The sequence below is a fragment of the Phodopus roborovskii genome, unplaced genomic scaffold (assembly GCF_943737965.1).
Source record: "Phodopus roborovskii unplaced genomic scaffold, PHOROB, whole genome shotgun sequence".
NCBI lineage: Eukaryota > Metazoa > Chordata > Mammalia > Rodentia > Cricetidae > Phodopus > Phodopus roborovskii.
In genome coordinates this window covers 4,485,777-4,498,138 of record NW_026126540.1, presented here as the reverse complement: position 1 = coordinate 4,498,138, position 12,362 = coordinate 4,485,777, and positions in this window count along the sequence as shown.

Genomic DNA, 12,362 nt, shown 5'->3' with positions numbered 1-12,362 from the left:
AACACTGGCACTGAGATGAAAATAACAGCATAAAAATATGCTAATCTTAAAAACGCCAGCAACATACAAAGCCCCAGATTTGAATATTAACTGCCTCCCTACATGGATTTTCCTAAGAGGAAATTAAAGTTAAAAATTAAATCTGCATGCAAATTAATCCAAACATTTCAGAGGTCAGCAGAATTAAAGTCCAAAAATCTCGCTGTTTGTGCTTGGGACTTGAAAATCCAAAGAAACTGAAGTTGAGCCAAACTTTCTCCTCCTGGGCTCTGCTTCTGCCTAGTCTCAGCTGTGAGGGCTGGGCTGTAGGTAGAGCTGGACGGTAAACCTCAGCCTCCCTCATCCTCAGTGACATGGAGGGAAGTCTTGAAGGATTTTAGAAGATGAATGCTTCTTCATTCTTTGAAGATTTTACAGTACACTAAAGATTATCACAGCCTTGAACTAAACCCACCACATCTAGAAAGCAAACTAGTATTATCTAAGGTAGAATATTTTCAGCGCCCAGGATTTGTGTTGCCCAAGTCACTGGCAATAATTAAATGGGACTAGATGGACAGAGGTCAGAGTAAGAAAAGAGCTTTGGGTTAACCTCTCTGTGACGTCAGCTAGTCTGGATAGTTCTCCACAGTTCAGCCTTTGCATTTACAACCTGAATCCCATGTTCTGACACGTGTCTACATACCTGTTGACGGGAGTGGGGCTGAGATCTATAAGTAGCCCTCTTTCTATAATGGAATTTAGGTCCGTGCAATCATCTTGTAGAGTCAGAAGCTTGAATTGTCAGCAGCATAAATCATGAGGCTTTGTTTGATTTCTCCTTGCTTCTCTGTTTATCTGTAACTCTGATTCCCTTTACTCTTTTCTTCCAGCATCCTGATACAGAACTGAATTCAAGCCTCATCAATAGTCCATGAGCAAACCTTTTCAGGAGCCCGAGCCAGAAAGGGTGTTTTTGTCAGCAGCTGTGGGGCAGGAGCCAGGGACACAAAACTCCCTGCTGCAGCCACCTGCGGCAGCCTGAGCACTTCTGTTCAGAGAACTCTACTCAGGTGAAAACGTCATTCTTACAGCATTGGCAATAGCCTGCAGTTCTTGGACTGGGTGTCTATGGAAACCCTTTGACCAATGACTCAGCAAGATGTAACCCATTCCTGGCACTGGAGGTTCTTCTTGGTGGCATTAAATATGTACTTGGGCATTATGTTCCTTATTATATGGTGACCTCTCATAGATTCCTTTCATATCCGTATATATTTAAGGACACTTCTATAGCAGTAGTTTCCCACATGGCTTTTCAAAAGCCCTGCGGTGTCAATTACTCTGCTCCACATTCCCTTCTTTATGATTACCTTACTGTCTTCCTCCCCATCTAACCCTCCTATTCTAATTCCCCTTACCATTCTAATAAAATACTATATTTTATTTCCCCTTCTTTGGAAGATTCCATCCTTCTTGCTGGTCTCTTAGCTCAGATAACCTCTGATGTTATTTGGGCTGAAATACCAATAATTAAAGCTTAAAAATTAACATCCATGTATCCGAACAAAAAATTCAATGTTTATCTTTCTGGGTCTGGGTTTCCTCACTCAGGGTGATTGTTTCTAACTTCAATTACCAGCGAATTTTATGATTTCATTTTTCCTAACAGCAGGCTAATATTCCATTGTGTAAATTACCACATTTTCATTATCCACTCATCAGCTGATAGACATTGAGACTGTTTCCAATTTCAGGTTATTATAATAGAGACACAACGAACATGGATGAACAAGTGTCTTTGTAATAGGGTGTAGAGTCTTTTGAGTATATGCTGAAGAGTGGTATGTCTATGTTTTGTGGTCAATAAAATCTCACCTCTGTAATTGGCTTCCACAGTGTCTGTACCATTTACACTCCCACCAGAAATGATTACGTGTCCCCATGACCCTGAATCCTCACTAGCATAAGCTGTCATTCGGTCTAGGGGAAGATGAAATCTCAAAGTAGTTTTAATTTCCATTTCTCTGATGGCTAAGAATGTTGAACATTTTAAAAGTGTTTCTCAGCCATTTGTTTTTCATCTTTTGAGAATACCATTTAGTTCTATACCTGATTTTTCTCTCTTTTCTTTTCCTTTCTTTCTTTCTTTCTTTTCTTTTTTCTTTTTCTTTTTCTTTTTCTTTTTTTTTTTTTTTTTTTTTTTGAGTTCTTTGTAATCCTAGATACTAATCCTCTGTCAGATATATAATCGGCAAGTTTTTCCCCCCCTGTTCTGTAGGTTGCTGCTTTTCTCAAATGATGTTGTCCTTTTCTGTACAGAAGCATTTTAGCTCCATGAAGTCCCATTTAATTGTTGGTGTTACCTTCCAAATTCAGATGGGAAGACACTACAGCTGAAGACACCACTTAGTTATGTGACCAAACATAAAAAGAAATCAACCTGATAATCCAACTAGAAGCTTCACTTCTACATGGTGCTAGAAGGTACCATGCATGCTGCCAGAAGAGACAAGTAATCACCAATATCAATAAACTAGGAACCATTGGACCCACAATAGTGATCTGCCTGCAAAATATACGAACTGGCACAATGTGGCAAAAAATGTTATTAGAGTGAACAAACACATTTTTATTGGATTTAAAATCCACTGCTGGAGATGGAAACCATGCTCGGCACTGCTAACATGACCAAGAACCTGGGAATAGATCAGTTATGTGCCCCAGGAGAAAACCTACTACTATTATTCTGATAAATAAACATAGCAATCAAACAACTCCTAGTGGCAAATATTGTTATACCCAATGCTCTCGCTCACTCAACCCTCATCAGAGCAATTTCCTCTTGCAGTATGTGGGAATTATCACAGAGACCCGCGACTGCACAACGTGCGGAGAGTGAGACACTTTGGAGCATCCAATCCTAGAAGGGATGTACTTATCAAATCCCTTCCTTTGGGACACAGGGACCCGGGGGAAGAGGAGGTGGAAAGACTGTAAGAGCCAGAAGTGGTGGGTGACTCCAAGCCAAAAGCATCTTCCAGATACAGTAGAGCTGATGCACAAATGAACTCTCAGAGACTGTAAAAGCACATACAAGACTTGAACAGGTTCAAGCCATTCAAATTCTCAGCACAGAGAAGGAGAAGTGGACACAATTCCCATCCCTAACCCTGAAACTATGTGCAATTAATACATGCTGGGAGAGGGGAAAATCAGTTTTCTCTAATGGAGTGACACTAGGTATATTGATCATCCTCTAGGACAAACCTCATGCTCAGAAGTAGTTGGACAACACAGAGAGTACTCCATGGTTTTGTGTACTTTTTTATTTTGTTATTTTGCTTTGTATTTTTTGTTTTTGTTTGTTTTGATTTTTTTGGAGACATAAAGAACATGAAATTGGGTGGGGAAGGAGGTGAAGGGGATCTAGTAGCAGTTGGGGAGGGGAAAGAATATAATCAAAATATAGTGTATGAGTAAAACTTGTAAAGTCAATAAATAAATACAAAGAATAGAAAAATAATGAACTAAAATAAGACAAAATAACTATTTTACACACACACGCACACGCGCGCGCGCGCGCACACACACACACACACACACACACACACACACGATTCTTGACTTGGCCATGGAAAAGAGTGAAGTAGAGTTAAAATTTATTTGGAAGGGATTTTTGCATAGATTTAAGCTCAAGATAAATATGTATACAGAGAGTCATTGGGGGAAAGGAGAAGACACATACAAATGTGGACTCAGAAGAACCTTGTCTATGTGTCTTCACAGTGACTACATATACAGCTTGGGTGGTTTTAAAGTAGCATCTCAAGTGGGAGGCTAGAAGAGAGCATGAGCTAGATCTCCTGGAGTTGCAGATGGTTGTGAGCTGCCTTGTGGGTGCTGGGAATTAAACCCAGGTCCTCTGCAAGAGCAGCCAGTGCTCTTAACTACTGAGACATCTATGCAGCCCCTACCTCCCTCCCCCTTTTTGACAAATGAGATTATAGGGTGGATCCAGAAGTATCGTGGACAGGATTTCAATCTGATAAAGTAGAACCATGGCTCACAGGACTTTCACAAGGACAGAGACCTGTCCTTTACAGGAAATGAGGTTATTTGTGAAATTCCAATTGAAAATTGCAAGTGTACAGCTCAGACATATAGCTCAGACCTTAAGCAGAGTTCACTGATACTTTTACTTTATGTTTATTTGCGTGTGTGCGCGCGAGCACGTGAGTGCCTCGCGTTAGTGCCACAGTTAGCATGTGGAGACATGGAGGAAAGATGACAACTTGCAGCAATGCATTCCCTCCTTCCACTCTGAGAGTCTCAGGAATCAAACTATGTTTCAGGATATTTGATCACACTGTGAACCCCAAGTTTGTGTTTACATTAATTAAATAAAATCAACCTTGGATCAGGGAGCAGTCAGCAACTAATTGACTGGAATTAGTTCAGAGAGGCTGGAGGAGCCAGGAATATGGATTTGCATAGAGAGAGACACATAGGAAGGAGTAGGGAGGCAATGGGAGTTTCATTTTGTTATTTGGTTGGTTTGGTTTGGTTTGGTTGGTTTGGTTTGGTTGGTTTGGTTTGGTTGGTTTGGTTTGGGACCTGTGAGACACATGTCTCTTGCTATGTCTCCAGGCAGAAAGGTAGCTCAGCTGGTAGCTTCTCAGCCTCTCTGACAGCAGGTTTTCGCTCCCACATCTGACTTCCAAGTCTTTGTTGATAAACAGAATGATAGAGACTTAATTTAAAGCTACATAATGAGGTGGTGGCCACAGAAGTCCCTCTGAGCTGAGGCCTGATTGGCCAGTGGTGTGCTGACTGTGGGGTCCATGGGACCACAGACAGTAATTAAATACCACTAGATTCATGCACAGCCACCAAGCTAACAGAAATACACCAAAACTCAGGCTGCCGGGCTTGGCAGCAGGCCTCTTTACCCACTCAGTCATCTAGTCTGCTGTAACTCTGCTCCATCCAGGGTTGAGGTTCCAGAATTTACCCTTTTTGAGTGGTTCCTTTCCCTTTCTGGTGCATTCTGGACTGGAGCTAATGGTCTTTTCTCCACTTTCTCCAGGCCTTCTGGTCCAGAAGATATTTTTTTCTATTGTATCTCTGTAACTTTGATACAGTGGACTGCCTTAAGGAGGGATATAAAATCAACAAAGTTTAGGGTTATTTTGTTTAATAGACCTTGGATCTATTTAGAGCTATTTTGTTTAAACAGACCTTGGATCTCTAACACAGGACAGATGTCGAATCAAACCAATAGACATGGCTGATTATTGTCTTTCTGTTCTTCACTTAATTTTTCCTCTCTGCCATGCCTTAGTATGACAACTTAGTATAACAACTTCACAAATATCTGACATATGTGTTGAAAGCACAGGCAAAACTAGATTGCTGGCTGGACCACCAGGTTCTGGATCTAACCCCTTCAGCAGCTGCTGGAATGTTTATCGTGTATCTCCCTGCTTTTTCCATCTCAAGTCTGTCCATATTCCTTGGAAACAATTGGTAGAATTCTACCCATCCTCGGAGGTTTGTGGGAGTGCTCACACTGTGGATTCTTCACCTGGATCATTCACAGGATGCTCTGTCCGTTCCTGAGTCAGGTTTCCTGTGGACATGGGGTAGGTATTCCCACCAGACATCGTAGCTGCTTTCTTTTGTTTTTCTTAGTTCAGTTCCTACTCTTGAACCAACGATAGCTAAAACATCTTCAGTTTTTCTAATCCTCCCTTTTCAAACAAGCAGTCTTGGATCCAATTCCTCCTTCCACATTTCTCCATCTGTCTATGAGAGCTCAGCTGACCTTCCTAGAGATCTATCTCTCCACTGAGCACTCACCCTGCTTCCTTCCAGCTAATCACCTTATCTTTTTGTATTTTTTTCTTCTTATACTTCCTCTGTTCTTTTTTTTATTAGTATTTTACATATTGATCCCAGTTCCCTCTCCCTCCCTCCCTTCCTCCCTCTTACCCTCTCTCTACCCCTCACATGCACTCCTCTACCCTCCCTCCCCTCCCCACTCCACATGTAGGGTGATACCATCCAAGAGGGGTCATCTAGATCTGTCAAGTCATTTGATGTAGGGACTAGGACGTCTCCCCTGTCTCTAGGTTAAGGGAGTAACCCTCCATGGGGAATGTGTTTGCAAGGCCCTTTTGTGCACCAGGAATACATCCTGGTTCCACTGTCTGAGGTCCCTTAGACTGCTCAGGCCTTCTAACTGAGACCCATGTTCAGGGGGGTCTGAGTCGGTGCAATGCTGAATTCCAAGCTATCAGTCTGGGGGCCCATTAGCTCCTCCTTGTTCAGGTCAGCTGTCTCTATGTGTTTCTGCAACCTGGTCTTGTCCTCCCTCTATACATCTGGATTCTAGTTTGGCTCAGTGTTTAGTTGTGGGTGTTTGCTTCTGTTTCCAAAAGGTACTAGATGAGGGCTCCATGATAGTGGATAAGTTAGTTGTTGATCTCATTATCAGGGAAGGGCATTTATGGTAGCCTTTCCACTGTTGCTTGAATTGTTAGTTGGAGGCAGTCTTGTAGGTCTTTGGACATTTCTTTAGGTTCAGTTTTCTCTTCAGTCCTATAATGGCTCCCTCTTTTATGTTCTTTCTCTCTCTCTCTCTCTCTCTCTCTCTCTCTCTCTCTCTCTCTCTTCTGTCTTCTATTCCTCCCCTGACTCATTCTTCCTAGTCCCACATGCTTTCCTCTCCTCCCCTTCTCTTTCTCCTAGTTCCTTCTCCACTCACTGTCCCCCCCCCCATGTGCTCTGGAGAACGTGTCCCTTCCCCCTTCTGTGAAGGACCTTGTATGAATCTCTTAGAATCACCTTGTATCCTAGTTCCTCTAGCTTGTGAATTATAGGCTTGTGATCCTTTGCTCTATGTCTAAAATCCATATATGAGCGAGTACATACCATTTTCCTCTTTCTGTGACTGGGTTACCTCATTCAGGATGGTTTCTTCAAGTTCCATCCACTTGCCTGCGAATTTCAAGATTCCATTGTTTTTTTCCGCAGAGTAGTATTCCATTGGGTAGATGTGCCACATCTTCTTTATCCATTCTTCAGTTGAAGGGCATCCCGGTTGCTTCCAGGTTATTGCTACTACAAATAATGCTGCTATGTGTAGTGGGATATTCACTTTGTCTCCTTCTGTGGCACTGACCACGCCCATTGGGGTGGAGCCAGGGGCGGAAGTGACCTGGAGAACTGAGGTCTGAGGGGGTGGGGTGATGCTCTCTTGCAAGCTGCATGGGGACTGGAGGTATTCTTGGAAACAGGAACTTGCTGGTGTTCATCTGTCTATGTTGTGAGTTATTTCTCCCTGAATAAACATCTGTTCGGCCTAATTGTTTATCCAGATCCTTATTAAACTGTGATAGCTATGAACGTAGTTGAGCACATATCTTTGTTGCATGAATGTGGATCATTTGGGTATATGCCTAAGAGGGGGATTGCCAGGTCCTGTGGTAAACTGATTCCCATTTTCCTGAGGAACTGCCATACTGATGTCCAAAATGGCTGTATGAGTTTGCACTACCACCAGCAGTGGAGGAGTGTTCCCCTTTCTCCACATCCTCTCCAGCATAAGTTGTCATTGGTGTTTCTAATTTTATCCATTCTGGCAGGAGGAAGATGGTATCTCAAAGTTATTTTGATTTGCATTTCCCTGATAGCTAAGGATGTTGAGCACTTTTTTAAGTGTCTTACAGCCTTTTTGATTTCCTCTATTGAGAATTCTCTCTTCAGTTCTGTATCCCATTTTTTAATAGGGTTATTTGGTGTTTTGTTGACTAGCTTCTTGAGTTCTTTGTATATTTTGGAGATCAGCCCTCTGTCAGATGTAGGATTGGTGAAATTTTTTTCCCAGTCTGTGGGCTGCCATTTGGTCTTGTCAACTGTGTCCTTTGCCTTACAGGAGCTTCTAAGTTTGAGGAGGTCCCATTTATTAATTGTTGATCTCAGTGTCTGTGCTACTGGAGTTATGTTCAGGAAGAGGTCTCCTATACCAGTTTGTTCAAAGGTATCTCCCACTTTCTCTTCTAAGAGGTTTAGTGTGGCTGGATTTATGTTCAAGTCTTTGATCCATTTGGACTTGAGTTGTGTTCCTTTAGACAAACTGACACATAGCTTCAAGTCAGACCAGTTAATCTTGATTTCCTAAGAAAGCCTCTTTGCTAGCCTCCTGGACAGGTCCAGAGCTGCTTGAGATGGCATGGTAGGACTGATGACTTGTCCACAGGCAAGCTGCATGGACAGGACGGTGTCAGAATTTCTCTCTTGGGATGGCAATGCTCAAAATCACAGCAACAGCATTTCAGACAGCCTTTGTGACACTGATCACTATAGCTCAAGACAATCTAAACTCAACCTTTTCCTCCACAAGTCTTTGCTAACTGCTGCTTGGATTATTGCAGTTGTTTCTAAATTGTCTCCTTTCCACATACCTCACCTAATAGTGAATCTTCTACATATCTGTGAGTGACTTTTTAAAACAAATTTACATAGTTTAAGTATGGTGTCTCATGTCTGTAATCCCAGCACTCAGGAGGCCACAGTAGGGGGATGACCGTGGGGTGGTTGTGTTTCCTGTCAGAAGTCAAACCTGTTTTCCTTTGCTTGACAGATTTGGGGAAGACCCAACTACATAAGACATTTCTGTTTCAAAAAGGGAAAAGAAACTTACAGAAGAAGGTCAAAGGGTACTGCAAAAATATTTTAAAAACAGATCATAGTGAAAGAATTATTTTTAAAGCTAGGCATAGTGGTGAACATCTTTAATCCCAGCATACCAGAAGCAGAGGCAGGAGGATTTTAAGGCCAGTCAGAGCTACATAGATAAACACTGTTTTTTAAAAAAGGAATTAACTTTTAAAAACAATATATCTGGTAAGGGTCAAATATACAAAGAACTTTTGTAACTCAACAATAAAAGAATTTGTTTTTCCAAATTTTAAGTCAGGCAAGAGACTGTAGAGACTCTCTTCAGAAAAAGATGTACAAATGGCCTATGAGCATAGGAAACAATAGCACTGTTAGTCACTGGAGAAATGCATGCGTTATATATGTTGCCATGATAACCACCATGACCAAAAGCAAATGGAGAAGGGAAGAATTTACTTGGCTTGCTGCTTACAGTCAATCATTGAGGGAAACCAAGGCAAGAACTAAGGACAGGACCTGAAGCAGAGACCACTAGGGAACATTACTTATTGGTTTGTCCCCATCCACCTGCTCAGCCACCTTTCTTATACAGCCCAAGTCCAGCTGCCTAGGAATGGCATTTCCCACAGTGAGCTGGACCCTCCCACATCAATCATTAATCAAGAAAATACCACCACACACACACACACACACACACACACACACACACACACACACACGCTCACAGGCCATTCTAATGGAGGCAATTCCTCAACTGAGATTCCCTCTCCCTAGGTGACTCCAGCTTGAGCCAAATTGATATAAACTAACAGTAAGCTAAAATGACAATAACATGCTTTCTTATACTCATTGTAATGGCTACAAAACATAAAACCAGGAAAAAATGTGTCAGGATATTGGAATCTTCTTCCATTGTTTCTAGGAACATGAATTGATACAGCCATTTTGGAAAAGAGACTAACAGATGCTTAAAAAGTTAAGCATATAGTTACCATATAACCTATTAACTACCCATAATTACAGAGAGAAACTAAGATCCTTTCAGAATGTCCATAGTCATGTTTACAATAGACAAGGTGTGGAACAATTCAAATGCTCATAAGCTTATCAATGGAGAAATAAAATATAATATATACATACACTAAATTATCACTCTGCCTTAAATAAGAACAAAGTACTACTATATGTGACATAAGTAAACCTTAAAAACACCATGCTCAGGGCTGGAAAGATGGCTCAATGGTTAAGAGCACTGGCTACTCTTCCATAGAAACCATGTTTGATTCCAAGCAACAACATGGTCACTTACCACTGTCTAAAACTCCAGTTCTTAGGATCCAACACCATGGGAGTGCAAATGGTGCACAGACATACATTCAGGCAAAACACTTCTATGCATAAAACCAAATAAAGCATTCTGCTAGGTGGCAGACTAGACTCAAAAGGCTGTGATTCTTAGATTTTGTCAACTAGATACAAAGTTATACACACCTGCGGAGAGGGAACCTCAGTACAGGAGTTGCAGCCATCATATTGGCCTGAGGGCGTGTCCATGAAGGTATTTTTCCTGATTAATAATTGATGAGGGAGGGCACAGACCACTGGGTGTACCTCTCCTGAGCAGGGGGCTGTGTAAGAAAGCAGGCTGAGGAAAACCATGGAGAGCAACTCAAAGCAGCACCTCTCCAAATCAGTTCCTACCTGCAGGTTCCTGCCTTGGCTTCCCTGGATGATAGATTGTAACCTGTGAGCCAAGTAAATCTTTTCCTCTCCCAGTTGGTTTTGGTCAGTGTTAATCACCTGAAAAGCCCACGACATGTAAATCCACACAGATGGGCAGTAAACTAGTGGCTGGCAGGAGCTGAAAGGAAGGAGGAATAACTGGCAACAGGGACAGGATTTCTCATGGAAATGTCCTGGAATTTGTGCTTATGGAGCGCCCATGATAAAATGCTAGAACAAAAATCCAACAAAAAATCCAAAAGAAACTAATGAAAGTGGTAGATTATATTACGGGAATTACATCTCCCAATTTTAAAACATCACTAAGAGAAGGCTGGAAAGATGGCCGAGTGGTGAAGAACACTACTGCTCTTACAGAAGAGTGGGGTTTTGTTCCCAGCACACACAACTGCTCACAACTGTCTCTAGGTCCAGTTCAGTGGATTCTACTCCCTTTCATCTGTGGGCATGGCATCATGGGCTTTCACTTCCAACTCATGTCTTCACACTTAATATTTCTCCTCCTACCTGGAGCATTAAGCTACACCAGGCTTCTTATGGCTCCCTTCTTTCATATCATGGAGACCTCAGACCACTGTCAACATCTTTTGAGAGGCCCCACTAACTACTCCCATCACTGGCTCTCATGCTGTATTTCTATCTGTGTAGCTATTATGGTTAATCTTGGTTGTCAATTTGATTGGATCCAAAGATGCCCAGGAGTTTAGTAAAGTGCACCCTGGGTGTGTGGTAGATTGGGTGTTGGCATGGGCACAGTAGCTGAGGTGAGGGAAGATGCAACATCTGTGTGGGTGGCACCACCCACTAGGCTGATGATACTAACCAGTCAGCAGACCTGTTGAGAACAATTGAGACTTCCTCCAAAATTAGTAGCATTAGTTACAACAAAAATGAAAGGGGCCAGAACACAAGTGCCTGAAATGAAAATGAAATTCTTATCCTTTGGATCAAAGTGTAAATTTTATAGGTGCTTTACCCAAATTATAGTTAGTGGTCAGGAAAAGGGGGCCACACAGGGCTACTCAGACCCACAGGCATCAGAATGGGTAGATTCTTGATGAAGGCCCATCAGACCTCTTTGGCTGCTACAATCATGGTCCCTCCCCATATGGCGAATCAGACGCTCAGGCACCCAAACAGGGCTATCTGCATCTTGTGGAAAGGCACAAACTGACTCTTGGGCCCATACTAGAACTGGGTTGGCAGAAGCAGATGGAGAGGACAAGACCATGTGGCAGAAGCACATAGAGACAGCTTACCTGAACAAGGAGGAGCTAACGGCCACTAGACTGATAGCTGGGAAGCCAGCATGGGACTGACTCAGGCCCCCCTGAATATGAGTCTCAGCCAGAAGGACTGAGCAGTCAAAGAGACCTCAGACAGTGGAGTCAGGATGTATCCCTGGTGCACAAAAGGACTTTGCAAACATATCCCCCATGGAGGGATAACTGCCTTAATCTAGAGACAGGAGAGAAGCCCTAGTCCCTACTTCACAGGACCTGTCAGATCTACATGACCCCAACTGGATGGCACTCCCCTACATATGGAATTGGGGTGGGGGGATGGGAGGCGAGGGTGTTTAGAGTGCATGTGAGAGGGCAGAGAGGGTAAAAGGGAGGGAAGGAGGAAGGGAGAGGGAACTGGGATCGACATGTAAAATAATAAATTAAATTAAAAAAAATGCTTTGACTCCAAAATTTAAGTTGAAGGACAAGTTACTGGGGAGAAGGATTTCTATTTTTGTTTCCACAGAAAATGAAAAGATGTGGATTCCTTCCAGACTAATGTGGTTTGATCACGCCAGAACGCCTGAAACAGTGCAAGCTAATCCTACATTCAAAACAGCTGGACAAAACAGCCCTACAGACTACAGCCAGGATGTCTGAATCTTCTTTGAATCCCCCCAAGACAGCGCCCCTTACCAGCAGGAAGTAGTTTGGAAAGAATGACGTCCA